A 15,360-nucleotide genomic window follows, 5' to 3' on the forward strand; every position below is an offset into this window, starting at 1 on the left:
TAGTTGGAGGCCCTTTTTAGCAATAATAGCCTTCTTTTAATTAGACTAATATTAAGAACAACTAATATTCCATCTGGCAATAGCATCCTATAATTACCCGCATAAAGCAGGCTTTCAGACTGCTTGGTAACTTGGCTCTCTTCTATTCCATCCATTTTACTTAACTATGGGGTGGTCATGAATCAGTGGCTGGACTGCCTTGTAAGGTTGAGCTGATTTTGCACTGCACAAAAGTACGCAGTTAAGGAGGCGAATGGACCTAAAAATCTAGTTCACATTCCCCTCAACAAGCTTTGTGTGGAGGAAGGGGCTCCCGCCTTCTCACTAAGGTGTACATATGGCACAGGTCTCCCCAGAAGAGATGTCTTTTTCTAATTTGCCCAAAGGGGATACCTGTCTTAATTTATCCACCAGGGGGTGCCTTTTTAAAAATGTGCAAAGCGGTGGTGTGTTGCAGCTGGCTTTTGCTGGCTCCCCAGAGGAGAACCAATTGTGTGCATCTCTTCCCAAGTTGATGTGCAGTGACATCAGGTTGGTAGCTTTTAATGGACAATGGTAGGAGTATTTATATCATAGAAATAGAAATTGCTGCAGATTGTGGATCCCCCACCCCCCTCAGTCAGTTTCTAACACACCACTGAAAAAGGCCCAAGGTAGGCTAGCATTGCATTTCCCAGAGCGGGCACACTGGAGTTCCAAAATGTGTATGATTAAAGGACACATAGAGCTAGAAGAACTCTTTATAAAGTTGTAGGCAGCTTGGAGATGTCCGTATCAAATTCAGATTGGTTCACAGATACATGGTCGTTCTGACTCAGAAACTGTTATGGGTCACAGAAGAATATGCAGTCCAACTCTAGAAATGACTAGGAAGTGAATCAGCTGAATTACTGTTTTTGAGATGGAGTCTTGCTCTGTCACCCAGGCTGGAGTGCAGTGGTGCCATCTCAGCTTACTGCAGCCTCCACCTCCCGGGTTCACGTGATTCTCCTGCCTCAGCCTCCTGGGTAGCTGGGATTACAGGCATGTGCCACACGCCCAGCTAATTTTTTGTCTTTTTAGTAGCGATGGAGTTTCACCATGCTGGACAGGCTGGTCTTGAACTCCTCACATCTTGAATTCCCCATCACACCGCCTGCCTTGGCCTCCCCAAGTGTTGGGATTACAGGTGCGAGCCAACACGCCCAGCCGAATCAGCTGATTTCTTAAGCCTTAGGGTAAAAGCAGGCACAACCAATTCACTTACTGTGTTGTGATACAGTTCACCAGACACTCCTGGATTGAGGAGGGCTAGAGCTGGACAGTGAACTCTGGCTTACAGGCCATTTTGACTTTGCAGTAAGATAAATATTTGGGCAGGAAAATTTTCCCATGATCCAACAGAACCCAATCCAATCTTACCATGCCTCAGCAACCCTTTCCTGAGAAGGAAAGCAGTGCTTGGCAAGCACATTATAAACCTGAGCCCAGGTTTATCCCCTTGTGTAATCAAGTCCATGGGGTGGATGTGACAACACCTGTGCCTAAGCTAGGTGGGCTTGAATAGTCCAGAACGAAATAGGCCAAAGGCTGTCCCAAGTCGACTCTGAGTTTCAGATGTTACCACTTAAGTGGAACAGAGACCATGCTTGTCAGCATCCCAAGAAAAGTTTGTACAAGACTTATGGCAATAAATAAATAAATACCTCTAAACCTGCTCCTTCTCAAGCCAGGACGAGCCTCATCTGCCACAAAGGAAGAGAAAGAATGTCAAAAAAGGAAGGAAGAAAGAAAACAAAAAGATGGCCAAGCCGTCTTTCAGAAGGAAGAAGATAGTTTATATAGGGGCTGTACTAGTCCATTCTCTCATTGCTATAAAGAAATACCTGAGACTGGGTAATTTATAAAGAAAAGAGGTTTGATTGGCTCACATGTGGTTCTGCAGGCTGTACAGGAAGCATGACTGGGGAGGCCTCAGGAAACTTACAGTCATGATGGAAGACAAAGCAAGAGCAGGCATCTTGCATGGCAGGAGTGGGACCAGGGATCGGGGGTACCACACACTTTTAAACAACCAGATCTTGTGAGCACTCACTATATAGTACCAAAGGGGGATGGTACTAAACCATTCATGGGAACTCCACCCTCATGATCCAGTCACCTCCCACCTGTCCCCACCTCCCAACACTGGGGATTACATTTTGATATGAGATTTGGTGGGGACCAGTTCCAAGCCATATCATTCTGCCCCTGGCCCCTCCAAATCTTATGTCCTCACATTGCAAAGTATAATCATCCCCTTCTCAGTAGCCCCCCAAAGTCTCAAATAATTCCAGCATTAACTCACAAGTCCACAGTCCAAAGTCTCATCTGAGACAACACAAGTCCCTTCCACCTATGAGCCTGTACAATCAAAAACAAGTTAGTTACTTCCAAGATACAAAAGAGGTACACGTATTGGGTAAATATTCCCACTCCAAAAGGGAGAAATCAACCAAAAGAAAGGGGCTACAGGCCCTATGCAAGTCTGAAACCCAGCAGGGCAGTCATTAACTCTGAAAGCTCCAAAATCTTTGACTCCCTGTCTCACATCCAGGGCACACTGTTGCAAGGGGTGGGCTCCCAAAGCCTTGGGCAGCTCTGCCCCTGTGGTTCAGCCCCCATTGATGCCCTCATGGACTGGTGTTAAGTGCTAGTGGCTTTTCTAGGTGCATGGTGCAAGCTGTTGGTGGCTCTACCATTCCAGGCTATGGAGGATGGTGGCTCTCTTCTCACAGTTCCACCAGGCAGTGCCTCAGTGGGGACTCTCTGTGGGGCTCCAATCCCACACTTTCCCTCCTCAGTACCCTAGCAGATTATCCATGAGGGCTCTGCCCCTGCAGCAGGCTTCTGCCTGCACATCCAGGCTTTGCCATACATCTTCTAAAATCTAGAGAGAGGCTCCCAAGTCTCAACTCTTGCACCCTGTGCACCTGCAGGCTTAACACCATGTGGAAGCTGCCAAGGCTTATGGCTTGCACCCTCTGAAGCACCAGCTTGAGCTGTATCCAGACACCTTTGAGCCATGGCTGGAGGTGGAGTGGCTGGGATGTAGGGAGCAGAGTCCTGAGGCTGTTTAGGGCAACAGGGCCCTGGACCTGGCCCACAGAACCATTCAATCCTCCTAGGCCTCTGGGCCTGTGATGGGAGAGGCTGTTAGATCTCTGAAATGTCTTGAGGGCTTAACCTCATTGTCTTGACTATCAGCAATTGGCTGCTTTTTACTAAGTAAATTTCTGCAGCGAGCTTGAATTTCTCCCCGGAAAATGGGCTTTGCTTTTCTGCCACATGGCCAGACTACAAATTTTCCAAACCTTTATGCTTTGCTTCCCTTTTAAATATAAGTTCCAGTTTTATGTCATTTCTTTGCTCGTGCACATGAGCATACACTGTTAGAAGCAGCAAGGCTAAATCTTGAACGCTTTGCTGCTTAGAAATTTCTTCCGCCAGAAGGCTGAGTGTGGTGGCTCAAGCCTGTAATCCCAGCACTTTCGGAGGCTGAGGTGGGCGGATCACGAGGTCAGGAGATCGAGACTATCCTGGCTAACATGGTGATACCCAGTCTCTAAAAAATAGAATAAATTGGCGGGCGCCTGTAGTTCCAGCTACTTGGGAGGCTGAGGCAGGAGAATGGCATGAATCCAGAAGGCGGAGCTTGCAGTGAGCCGATATCACACCACTGCACTCCAGCCTGGGTGAGAAAGCGAGACTCTGTCTCAAAAAAAAAAAAAAAAAAAAAAAAAAAAAAGAATTTTCTTCCACCAGATACCCTAAATCATCATTATAAAGTTCAAAGTTCCACATATAGCTAAGACAGGGGCACAATGCCTCCGAATTCATTGCTAAAGCATAGGAAAAATGATCTTTGCTCCGGTTCTCAGTTAAGTTCCTCATCTCTGTCTGAGATGTCATCAGCCTGGCCATCTCTGTTCCATATCACTATCAGCATTTTGGTCACAACCATTTAATGAGTCTCTAGGAAGTTCCAAACCTTCTAATCTTTCTGTCTTCTTCTGAGCCCTCCACACTCTTCCAACATCTGCCTGTTACCCAGTTTCAAAGCCGCTTCCGCATTTCAGGTATCTTTATAGAAATACCCCACTTCTGGTACCAATTTTCTGTATTAGTCTGTTCTCACATTCCTATAAATAAATACCTGAGACTGGATAATTTGTAAAGAAAAGAGGTATAATTGGCTCTTGGTTCCATAGGCAGTATGGAAAGCATGGCAGCATCTGCTTTTGGGGAGGCCCCAGGAAAAAGTGGGAGCAGGCATCTTACGTGTCAGGAGCAGGACCAAAGGGGTGGGGGAGATGTTACACACTTTTTAAATAACGAGATCTTGTGAGAACTCACACTATACAGTACCAAAGGGGGTATGGTGCAACTGCCCTCATGATCCAGTCACCTCCCACCAGACACCATCTCCAACACTGGGGATTACAATTTCACATGAGATTTGGTGGGGACACAGATCCAAATCATATCAGGAGCCAAACCAAAGATGAAAGCCGGCAATGCCTGTTCCCTTGTTGGAGTAACCTCACTTTTTTACCACTCTAGACAAAAAAGGAAAAATCCATGTGCCCATAAGCCTTTTGAACCAGGCAGAGTAAGAAATCTACCTAGCAACAACCAATAAAATGTCTTTAAAGCTGACTATAGTAGCAACAGTCCTCTTCCTGAAATAGTGGGGAGAAGGGAGTCTTTAGCACAAATCAGAAGAACTCAGACTAGTGTAAGAAACAAACCGTAGTAAGTCTGGGCTCAGGAGATGATGACTCATTTTAGATGATACGGGGGTACCCAGCTAGATATATTTGAAGTACGAAATTGGGGAAGATGGTTCCAAATACATGGGACTCATCACAGAGTTCCTTTATTTTTACTACTACTTTTGAGACAAGATCTTGCTCTGTCACTCAGGCTGGAGTGCAGTGGCATGATCTCAGCTCACTGCAACCTCTGCTTCCTGGGCTCAGGTGATTCTCCAACCTCTGCCTCCCAAGTAGCTGGGACTACAGGTGTGTGCCACCACACACCTAGCTAATTTTTTCTTTTTAATTTCTATTATGGATATGCTGGGAATAACTGGCTGATTTTTTTTTAAATTTTGTAGAGATATTTCGCTATGTTGCCCAGGCTGGTCTTGAACTCCTGGCCTCAAGCAATCCTCCTGCCTCAGCCTCCCAAAGTGCTGGGATCACAGGTGTGAGCTACCATGCCCAACTTCCTTTAAATGATCAGTCTTAGTGAAATTAATATTTTCAGATCATTAGGCATATCATTATGTGACGACACAAAACATCAAGCTAAAATGTACTCATCCATTTGTTATTAGGTAAGATGAAAATAGAAGGCTCTACAAGTCTGATATGTGCCAATATCATTTTAAGTAAACATGACTTTTTAGGAGCTTTTTTTTTTTTTTTAAGTGAAAAACGTAACCAGTTGTGTACTGATAGATGTTTAACAACTGACTCCTGGTTGGGGGGAGGCCTAATTTGTAGTATTTGCCAATTTCTGGGGTGGAAATGTTCCCACCAGAGTTGGTTTCAAGCTACTGTGTTCTTAACCAGCTCTCAAAGTTTTTGAAAATTCAGGATGGCTCTTGCAAGTGTGTACGAGCCAATTGTACATCATGGGATAACCTATATGGTATAAGGATGGGATATCAGTTAGGAAGCTTTCAGCTGCAAGTAAAGAATCCACAACTAAAATTGACATAAATAATAAAGACCTCTCTCACTTAATAAGTCTGAGGACTACAGTGGCTCAACAATGTCACTAAACAGTTTACAGGCTGGGGGCGGTGGCTCAAGCCTGTAATCCCAGCACTTTGGGAGGCCGAGACGGGTGGATCACGAGGTCAGGAGATCGAGACCATCCTGGCAAACACGGTGAAACCCCGTCTCTACTAAAAAATACAAAAAACTAGCCAGGCGAAGTGGCGGGCGCCTGTAGTCCCAGCTACTCGGGAGGCTGAGGCAGGAGAATGGCGTGAACCCGGGAGGCGAAGCTTGCAGTGAGCTGAGATCTGGCCACTGCACTCCAGCCTGGGCGACAGAGCAAGACTCCGTCTCAAAAAAAAAAAAAAAAAAAAAAAAAAAAACAGTTTACAAATGTCATGGCAAAGTCAGGAAGTTAGTCTATATGGCCTAAAAAGGGGAGACATGAATGATCCACCCCTTGTTCAGCATATAATCAAGAAATAACCACAAAAATTGGGCTGCTCTGTCTATGGAGTAGCCATTCTTTTATTCTTTTTTTTTTTTTTGAGGCAGAGTCTCCCTCTGTTGCCCAGGTTGGAGTGCAGTGGCACAACCTCTGCCTCCTGGGTTCAAGTGATTCTCATGCCTCAGCCTCCTAAGTAGCTGGGATTACAGGTGCCCACCACCATGCCCAGCTAATTTTTGTATTTTTAGTACAGCTGGGGTTTTACCATGTTGGCCAGGCTGGTCTTGAAATCCTGACCTCAAGGGATCCGCCCGCCTTGACCTCCCAAAGTGCTGGGATTTTAGGCGTGAGCCTCCGTGCCCAGCTCATTCTTTTATTCTCTACCTTCCTAAATAAACTTGCTTTCGCTTTAAAAAAAAGAAAAAGTCATTAAAAACCCAGAATCGGCCGGGCGCAGTGGCTCACGCCTGTCATCCCAGCACTTTGGGAGGCCAAGGCAGGTGGATCACGAGGTCAGGAAATCGAGACCATCCTGGCTAACATGTGGAAACCCCGTCTCTACTAAAAATACAAAAAATTAGCCGGGCGTGGTGGTGCAGTGGCACATGCCTGTAATCCCAGCTAGTCAGGAGGCTGAGGCAGGAGAATCGCTTGAACCTGGGAGGCAGAGGTTGCAGTAAGCTGAGATCGCGCCACTGCACTCCAGCCTGGGTGACAGAGCAAGACTCCGTCTCAAAAAAAAAAAAAAAAAAAAAAAAAAAACAGAATCTTTCCTTCCTTCTGCTCCACCATCCTCTGCAGATTGGCTTTCACCCTCAGCTTACCCGCTCACGGTGGTAAGACGACTGCTCCAGGCATCACTCTCCAGGCATCACTCTCCAGGCATCACTCTCGCAACCATGGTCTAAGGAGGAAAAGGAGTTCTTTCTTGCTACTGTTAACAGTGGAGGGTCTCCAGGTTCTTGATGTTTTGAACAAAGAATTGGACAAAACGCACAAACAAAGCAAGGAAGGAATGAAGGGTTTTACTGAAAATGAAAGTACACTCCACAGTGTGGGAGCCAGCCTGTGCGTAGGGGCTCAAAGATCCTGTTACAGAGTTTTTGTGAGTTTACAAAGTCATTTACTCAGTGTATGCCCTATGGAGAGGATATTTCCTGTCATAGCTGAAGTGTGAATCAGCCTTATGTTCCCTGCCTCCAGACCCTATTTTTCTGCCTCACTACTTCATCTTATCAGGGAGAAGAACCTTTCCCAGATGCCTTCTCAACAGACTTATCTTTACATCTCATTGGTCAGAAGTTTGGGCTATATGAACACCAGTAAGCCAATCACTGATAAGAGGGAAAGGAATTGCCATTAACTTAAAACACAGTTAATCCCTTAAAACCATCACGTCATTGCTACTTCACACCTGAACAAAATTAGTGCTGTTAGCAAGGAAAGAGGTAGAGTGGCTGTTAGGAAGTACAACTAACAATGTCTACCACAACAAATGAATGCCGTTAACTATGGAATAAACCAGAGATCATCAGTTAACAAATGACTGAGCTTTAGGAGAGCTTCCTAAATTCCAATCAAGGTGACTTTGGTAGAATCTCAAGAAAGCATACCTAAATGTGATATAATTTATTAAGTACAAACCAATTCTGCCCTCTTATGAGAATATATGACTAGATGGAGGATGATCAGAACAAAGAAAATGGAAATCAAAAGAGTCAGAAGGTGGTAGAGTTTATTCAGCATTCTTCAGAAAGAGACTATGAATATGGCATACAAAAGTCTAGTTGTCAAAGAGGTACATGCAAATATTGGTCTGGGATGGTTCGTTAGGTCCTTTCATGGCCTGAATGAAATAAATATATTTCAAAATACTTCAGTGCTATAGAGGCTGATTCTTCTTTTTTTTTCCTTTTGAGACAGGGTCTGGTCTGTTGCCTAGGCTGGAGTGCAGTGGCATGATCTCAGCTCACTGCAACCTTTGCCTCCCAGGCTCACGTGATCCTCCCACCCCAGCCTCCCAAGTAGCTGGGACTACAGGCATACTCCACCATACCCAACTAATTTTTTGGTATTTTTTGTAGAGATGGGGTCTTGCCATGTTTCCCAGGCTGGTCTCAAACTCCTGGGCTCAAGTGATCTGCCTGCTTTGGCCTCCCAAGGTGCGGGGATTACAGGCATGATCCACAGTGAGCCACTGTGCCTGGCCAGTTCTCATTTTATTGATTGATTGATTGATTTATTGAGATAGAGTCTCGCTTTGTCACCCAGGCTGGAGTGCAATGACGCTATCTGGGCTCACGGCAACCTCCGCCTCCCGGGTTCAGGCCATTCTCCTGCCTCAGCCTCCCAAGTAGCTGGGATTACAGGCGTGCACCACCACACCTGGCTAATTTTTTGTATTTTTAGTAGAGACAGGATTTCGCCATATTGGCCAGGCTGATCTCGAACTCCTGACTTCAGGTGATCTGCCCGCCTCAGCCTCTCAAAGTGCTGGGATCACAAACGTGAGCCACCACGCCCAGCCCCCATTTTAAATTAGATACTTCTTTCCTTTGACAAAATTAATTCTAGATGAGCAAAGATATAAACATTCTACAAAAACCAAAACCAGTCAGGCGTGGTGGCTCACGTCTGTAATCCCAGCACTTCGGGAGGCTGAGATGGGCGGATCACCTGAGGTCAGGATTTTGAGACCAGGCTGGCCAACATGGTGAAACCCTGTCTTTACTAAGAAAAATACAAAAATTAGCTGGGCATGGTCTATAAGAGCAAAGGACTGCAAACAACTTAAATGACCATTAATAAGGGGATGGTTAAATAAATTACGTTACATCCTTACAATGGAGTACCATGCAGTCATTAAAAAGAATATCCTGACATTAGAGTAAACAAGATGTATGAAGTGAAAACAGCAAAGTACCAAATAGTTTGTATAATTGTATTTTTAAATTTTTTTTTGAGACAAAGTCTCGCTCTTGTCACTCAGGCTGGAGTGCAGTGGCATGATCTCAGCTCACTGCAACCTCTGCCTCCCGGGTTCAAGCGATTCTCCTGCCTCAGGCTCCCAAGTAGCTGGGATTACAGGCGCCCGCCACCATGCCCTGCTAATTTTCGTATTTTTAGTAAAGACGGGGGTTTCTTCATTTTGGCCAGGCTGGTCTCAAACTCCTGACCTCAGGCAATCTGCCCACCTCGGCCTCCCAAAGTGCTGGGATTACAGGCATGAGCTACTGTGCCTGGGCTGTATAATTGTATTTTTAAGGGGTGTGATATATCTAATCATATCCTAGCTTTTATATACAGAGGCTGTTTCTGGGTTTCTAAAGGTTTATATGTCTGGTGTTTTTTTTTTTTTTTTTTTTGAAGACAGAGTCTCACTCTGTCACCCAGGCTGGAGTGCAGTGGCGCGATCTTGGCTCACTGTAACCTCCGCCTCCTGGATTCAAGCAATTCTCCTGTCTCAGCCTCTTAGCTGGGACTACAGGTGCACGCTGCCACATTTGGCTAATTTTTTGTATTTTAGTAGAGACGGGGTTTCATCATATTGCCCAGCTGAGCTCAGGTAATCCACCTGCCTCGGCCTCTCAAAGTGCTGGGATTACAGGCATGAGCCAGCACACCTGGCCAGGGTTTATGCTTTTTAAAAACTCAATAAACAGGTCTGGCACGGTGGCTCACGCCTATAATTCCAACACTTTGGGAGGCTGAGGCGGGTAGATCATGAGGTCAAGAGATCAAGACCATCCTGGCCAACATGGTGAAACTCTGTCTGTACTAAAAATACAAAAATTAGCTGGGCGTGGTGGCGGGCGCCTGTAGGCCCAGCTACTAGGGAGGCTGAAGAGGAGAATCGCTTGAACCAGGGAGGTGGAGGTTGCAGTGAGCCGAGATAGCGCCACTGCACTCCAGGTGACAAAGTGAGAGTCCATCTCAGAAAACAACCAAACAAAAACAACAAAAACAAAAAACTCAATAACCTTTACCTCTAGAGAGAGGTACTGGGAGAAAAGTCTAGGGTAAGAGACCGATTTAGTTTCCACCACATGTCATTTTGTAGTGGTAGACAGCCTCTAAAATGTCCCCCACCCCATGTACCTGCCTCTGACATTCATGTCTGGCCCCTCCCCTTGAGTGTGGGCAAGAGCTGTTAACTTGCTTCTGACCAACAGAACACAGGAAAGGTGATGGAATGTCACTTCCATGCTTCGGTTACATAAGATAGCAACTTCTGTCTTGATAGCAGCCCCTCTCCTTTGATGCTTTATGAAGCAAGCTGCCATACTGGAGAGGCCCATGTGCAAGGAGTTGAGGGCCAACAACCAGCAAGGACTTGAGGCCCTTGATGAATTGAATTCTGATAACAACCACACGAGCTTGAAAGCAGATCCTATCTCAGTTGAGCCTTCAGATGAGACCCCACCCTGGTTGACACCTTGATTGCAGCCTTGTGAATCAGAAGATTCACTGTTAAGCAGTTAAGCTGTGTCCAGATTTCTGACCCACTGAAACTATGAGATAATACATGTGTGTGGTTTTAAGCTGCCAAAAAAAAAAAAAAAAAAAAAAGCCCCAAAACAAAACAAAACAAGACAAATTAGCTGGGCATGGTGGTGTTCAACTGTAGTCCCAGCTATTATATTTGGAGAGCAGAGGCAGGAGGATCATTTGAACACGGGAGGTTGAGACTGCAGGGAGCCAAGATTGTGTCACTGCCCTCCAGCCAGTCTAGGTGACAAAGTGAGACCCTGTCTCCAAAAAATAAACAAACAAACAAAGGCTGCAGCATCAAATCTTGCCTGCTGGCCTGCTCTACAGATTTCAACCTTGCCAGCAGCACCCATAAATTGCATGAACCAGTTCCTAAAAGTAATTGTCCATCCATCCATCATCTATGCATATTTCCTATTGGTTCCATTTCTCTGGAGAACCCTAATATGGGTAAGTACTGTTATTTCCCCCATTTTAATCATGGAGAAGGCGGGGTCTGAGAACAATTTCCTTAAATAGCTGGTAAGCAGAACCTGGACTTGGACCCAGAAAGTTTGACTCCAGAGCCCTTGAAAATAACCATTTTCAAGAATACAGTACTATTGTGTAACTAAGGACAACGGTGCTGGTTGGCTATCTCACTGGAGTGTTGTACCTATTTTTTTTTTCTGATTTGTAAAGGGTCATTCAAGTGCAGTGCATCTGCCTAGAGAACCAGAGAGCATGGAAGTGAAATGACCCTTGACTGATGGGCAGAGACCCATCCGTTCTTCTCAGCTGTTGTGCTGCCATCCTCCCCACCACGCAACTCTTCACAGCTACTATTTTGTTGTCCAGCGGTCTGTGCTATGGTCTTATTGTCCCTCCTGAGCAAGCATAGTTAGGGTCCTACTGGCCAAAGGTACAGTAGTCTCTTAAAGGAGACAGTTCTTTGGAAGATACCGCAGGGAAGCAGAATAGAGAGGATTCATTCAGAATTCCCCTCAAGGAGTTTGAATCTCCTATATCTAGGGGTTGTGGGTAAACAACTGGAACTGCCTTCCTGCCTGCCTGCTGGGAACCAGCCTGTGTTTCAAGACCTCCAGATCTGCATCATAATCCTCAAACCAGATACATGTGAACTCCTCACGGCAGAGCCCAGCATTTGTTGGAGATCTTTCTTCTGCGGAACTAAACTCATACATTCTTCAAATTATTGGTGAATCCAAATTGCATAACCCTACATATAGAACTTAATTAGGGTTCACAGAGAGTCTGTAAAGCAATTCTTTTAAAGAGGCTTCTTCTGGCCAGGCCAGTGGCTCACACCTGTAATCTCAGCACTTTGGGAGGCCAAAGCAGGAGGATCACTGAGGCTAGGAGTTCAAGACTACCCTGGGTGGCAAAGCAAGATTCCGTCTCTACTAAAAAATAAAAAATATATATACATAGAAGAGGCTGCTTCTGAGAAAGAAAATGTAGAGCTCTTGAAGCGTTCAGTTGTGCAAAAAAGTTCAGAATGGCCCAGATTGTAGGGGCTGACTTTAAAATAAATTGAACTGCCTACTCACCAGCAGCATATGAACATTCACTTGTAGGGCAACTCTAGATACACTGCTATGAAAAAGTCCATGAATTCTCTGAGTCAGTGATGAAAAGAGCGGAAAAGGAAAAGACGGCCTGGCCAACTGTGGGTGGCACTCATGCCAGCTTGGTGGTCTGATGGAGTTTTTTTGAAAATGATCACATTTGTAAAATGGGTTTAAAACAATATTTTGACTAGTGATTTCATGTCTGAAAAGGGTATTATTTTGGAATTTCCTCCAGTGTTTCAATGCTTTGTGTTTTGAACACACTGATTGATTACTTAATCTACAGCTGCTTCTGGGTGCTCAGCAATTTTCCCTGTCTTGTTGCTATGAGACGAGGACTTCCCTGAAGTCGCCAGTGTGACAGGCATTGTGAAGAGGTAGTGGGCTCTGCCCACAAGTCACAGTGCCATCAAGCGGTCATTCTGGAAAACTGTTAGAGGAAGTCGGTTTGTTTCCACTGTTCTCTAATTACGGCACTCTAAGGTCATCATTTTCACAGATGAATTAGCAGGTTAAATGAACGGTGAAGGCTTATGTATTCCTTTCATACTCTCCTGCACACAGTTCGGATTTTAAAAATCGAATACATCCAGCCTGGCCAACATAGTGAAACCCCGTCTCTACTAGAAATACAAAAAAATTTTCAGGGCGTGGTGGCACGAGGCCTGTTAACCCAGCTACTCAGGAGGCTGAGGCAGGAGAATCACTTGAACCTGGAAGGTGGAGGTTGCAGTGAGCCAAGATGAGTGCAGTGGCAGATCTCAGCTGCAACCTCAGCCTCCTGGGTAGCTGGGACTACAGGCATGCACACCACACCCAGCTAATTGTAAAGATGAGGGGTCTCACTATGTTGCCCAAGCTGGTCTCAAACTCCTGGGCTCAAGCGATCTGCCTCGCTGGCCTCCCAAAGTGCTGAGGAATAAATAAAACTAATGTATTAAAAAATAAATGAATCAGGCCGGGCGTGGTGGCTGACGCCTGTAATCCCAGCACTTTGGGAGGCCAAGGTGTGTGGATCACAAGGTCAGGAATTTGAGACCAGCCTGGCCAATATGGTGAAACCCCGTCTCTATTAAAAATACAAAAATTAGCTGGGCGTGGTGACACATGCCTGTATTCCCAGCTGCTTGGGAGGCTGAGGAAGAAGAATAGCTTGAACCCAGGAGGTGGTGGTTGCAGTGAGCCAAGATTGCACCACTGCACTCCACCCTGGGTGACAGAGTGAGACTCCGTCTCAAATAATAAATAAATCAATCAATAAATCAATAAATCAATAAATCATGCCACAGCAAGCCAAAGGGCAAAGTGGAAAGAAAGTTGAACTGGTGGATAGGAGACGTTGTAAGTTAGCCCTAACTTCACCTCTCTTGGTCTCAATTTCCGCTTCTAACTAATGAAGGACTTGGGTTAGGTCTCCCAACGTCCCTTCTGCTCTAAAAGTGTCTAATCCCTTGCTTCTTTTACATATGGTTTTTAGAGGAGCATAACCTGGAAGCGGATCCTGATCAGGTCTTCCCAGCTGAGCTTGGTTATGTGGCTTCAAAGCGAGCTTGTGCAAACGGCAGCAAGGATGGAAGGGTGGAAGAGGGTCTGTGCCCACGGGGAGAGGTGAAATTGCCAGCAGTCTCTGGCCAGAGTCTCTGGCAAACGACTCCACTCCCCACATGCTTGGTGGAGATGGGCCTCCACCAAGAATAAAATTGTCATTTCTGAGGGAGAAGTCTGGCCCAGGGTATCAGCTCCAGGCATGGGGGCTAATCCTGTGAAGAAAGGCTCACAGGCAAGTGCATCTGGGCAGGATGTGCTTATTGACTCAGCAGCAGGCTGGACGTTAATGTATTCAATGAAGATGAGAAGAAAGAGAGAATTCACATTCCACTCAAAGGATGCATCCCTGTCCCTTCCCTCCCCTCCCACAGTTTATGAGAACCTGGAGCCAGGTAGGAGAACTGCCTCTACTCTGGAGCCTGCTTCCCACTGTTGCCTTGCTTGGACTCCTGTTTGGAGGCCACATGAATCTGGGTCTGTGGTGCACCTCATTGTCTCCCTGTGGCTTAATTCTAATTCTTGTGGAGTAAATGTGAGGTGTAGTGAAGGATGTTCTTGTGTTGTGGACTTAAGCAAATTTTTATCAATCTGTGCATTATGTGAAGCCTCCTCCAAATTCAGGATGAAGAGAGACACCAGGAATGCTGAGTATTAAGCTAAACAAAAATACGGTGAATTACCAACACCCTGAGAGAACATAGCTGAATTAATACAGGTCATGCGACTTTGGGGCTCTCTTGAATGTGACTTAATACTCTTAATTTGTCATTATTTGGGGGATTAAAAAATACCTTCTGGCCGGGATGGTGGCTCATGCTTGTAATCCCAGCACTTTGGGATGCTGAGGCAGGTGGATCACTCGAGACCAGCCTGGCCAACATGGGAAAACCCTGTCTCTACTAAAAATACAAAAATTAGCCGGGCGTGGTGGCTGTGGTCCCAGCTGCTTGGGAGGCTGAGGCACGAGAATCACATGAACCTGGGAGATGGAGGTTGCAGTGAGCTGATTGTGCCGCTGCACCCCAGCCTGGGTAACGGAACGAGACTCTGTTTTAAATAGAAAAAAAAAACCGGCCGGGCGCGGTGGCTCAAGCCTGTAATCCCAGCACTTTGGGAGGCCGAGACGGGTGGATCACGAGGTCAGGAGATCGAGACCATCCTGGCAAACACGGTGAAACCCCGTCTCTACTAAAAACACAAAAAACTAGCTGGGCGAGCTGGCGGGCGCCTGTAGTCCCAGCTACTCGGGAGGCTGAGGCAGGAGAATGGCGTGAACCCGGGAAGCGGAGCTTGCAGTGAGCTGAGATCCGGCCACTGCACTCCAGCCTGGGCGACAGAGCCAGACTCCGTCTCAAAAAAAAAAAAAAAAAAAAAAAAAAAAAAAAAAAAAACCAACCTCTTTACACAAGAGCTTGTATGACATTGTCTCACTGAATACCCACCCACTGTAGTAAACTCCCAGAACATTAGACACAACAGAGCTTAGAAATCACCTAGCGTCATTCTTTTCCATTGAAACTGAGACCTACAAATATATAAAAATAAGATGGAAACA

The sequence above is a fragment of the Rhinopithecus roxellana genome, chromosome 10 (assembly GCF_007565055.1).
Source record: "Rhinopithecus roxellana isolate Shanxi Qingling chromosome 10, ASM756505v1, whole genome shotgun sequence".
In the NCBI taxonomy this organism is placed as follows: domain Eukaryota; kingdom Metazoa; phylum Chordata; class Mammalia; order Primates; family Cercopithecidae; genus Rhinopithecus; species Rhinopithecus roxellana.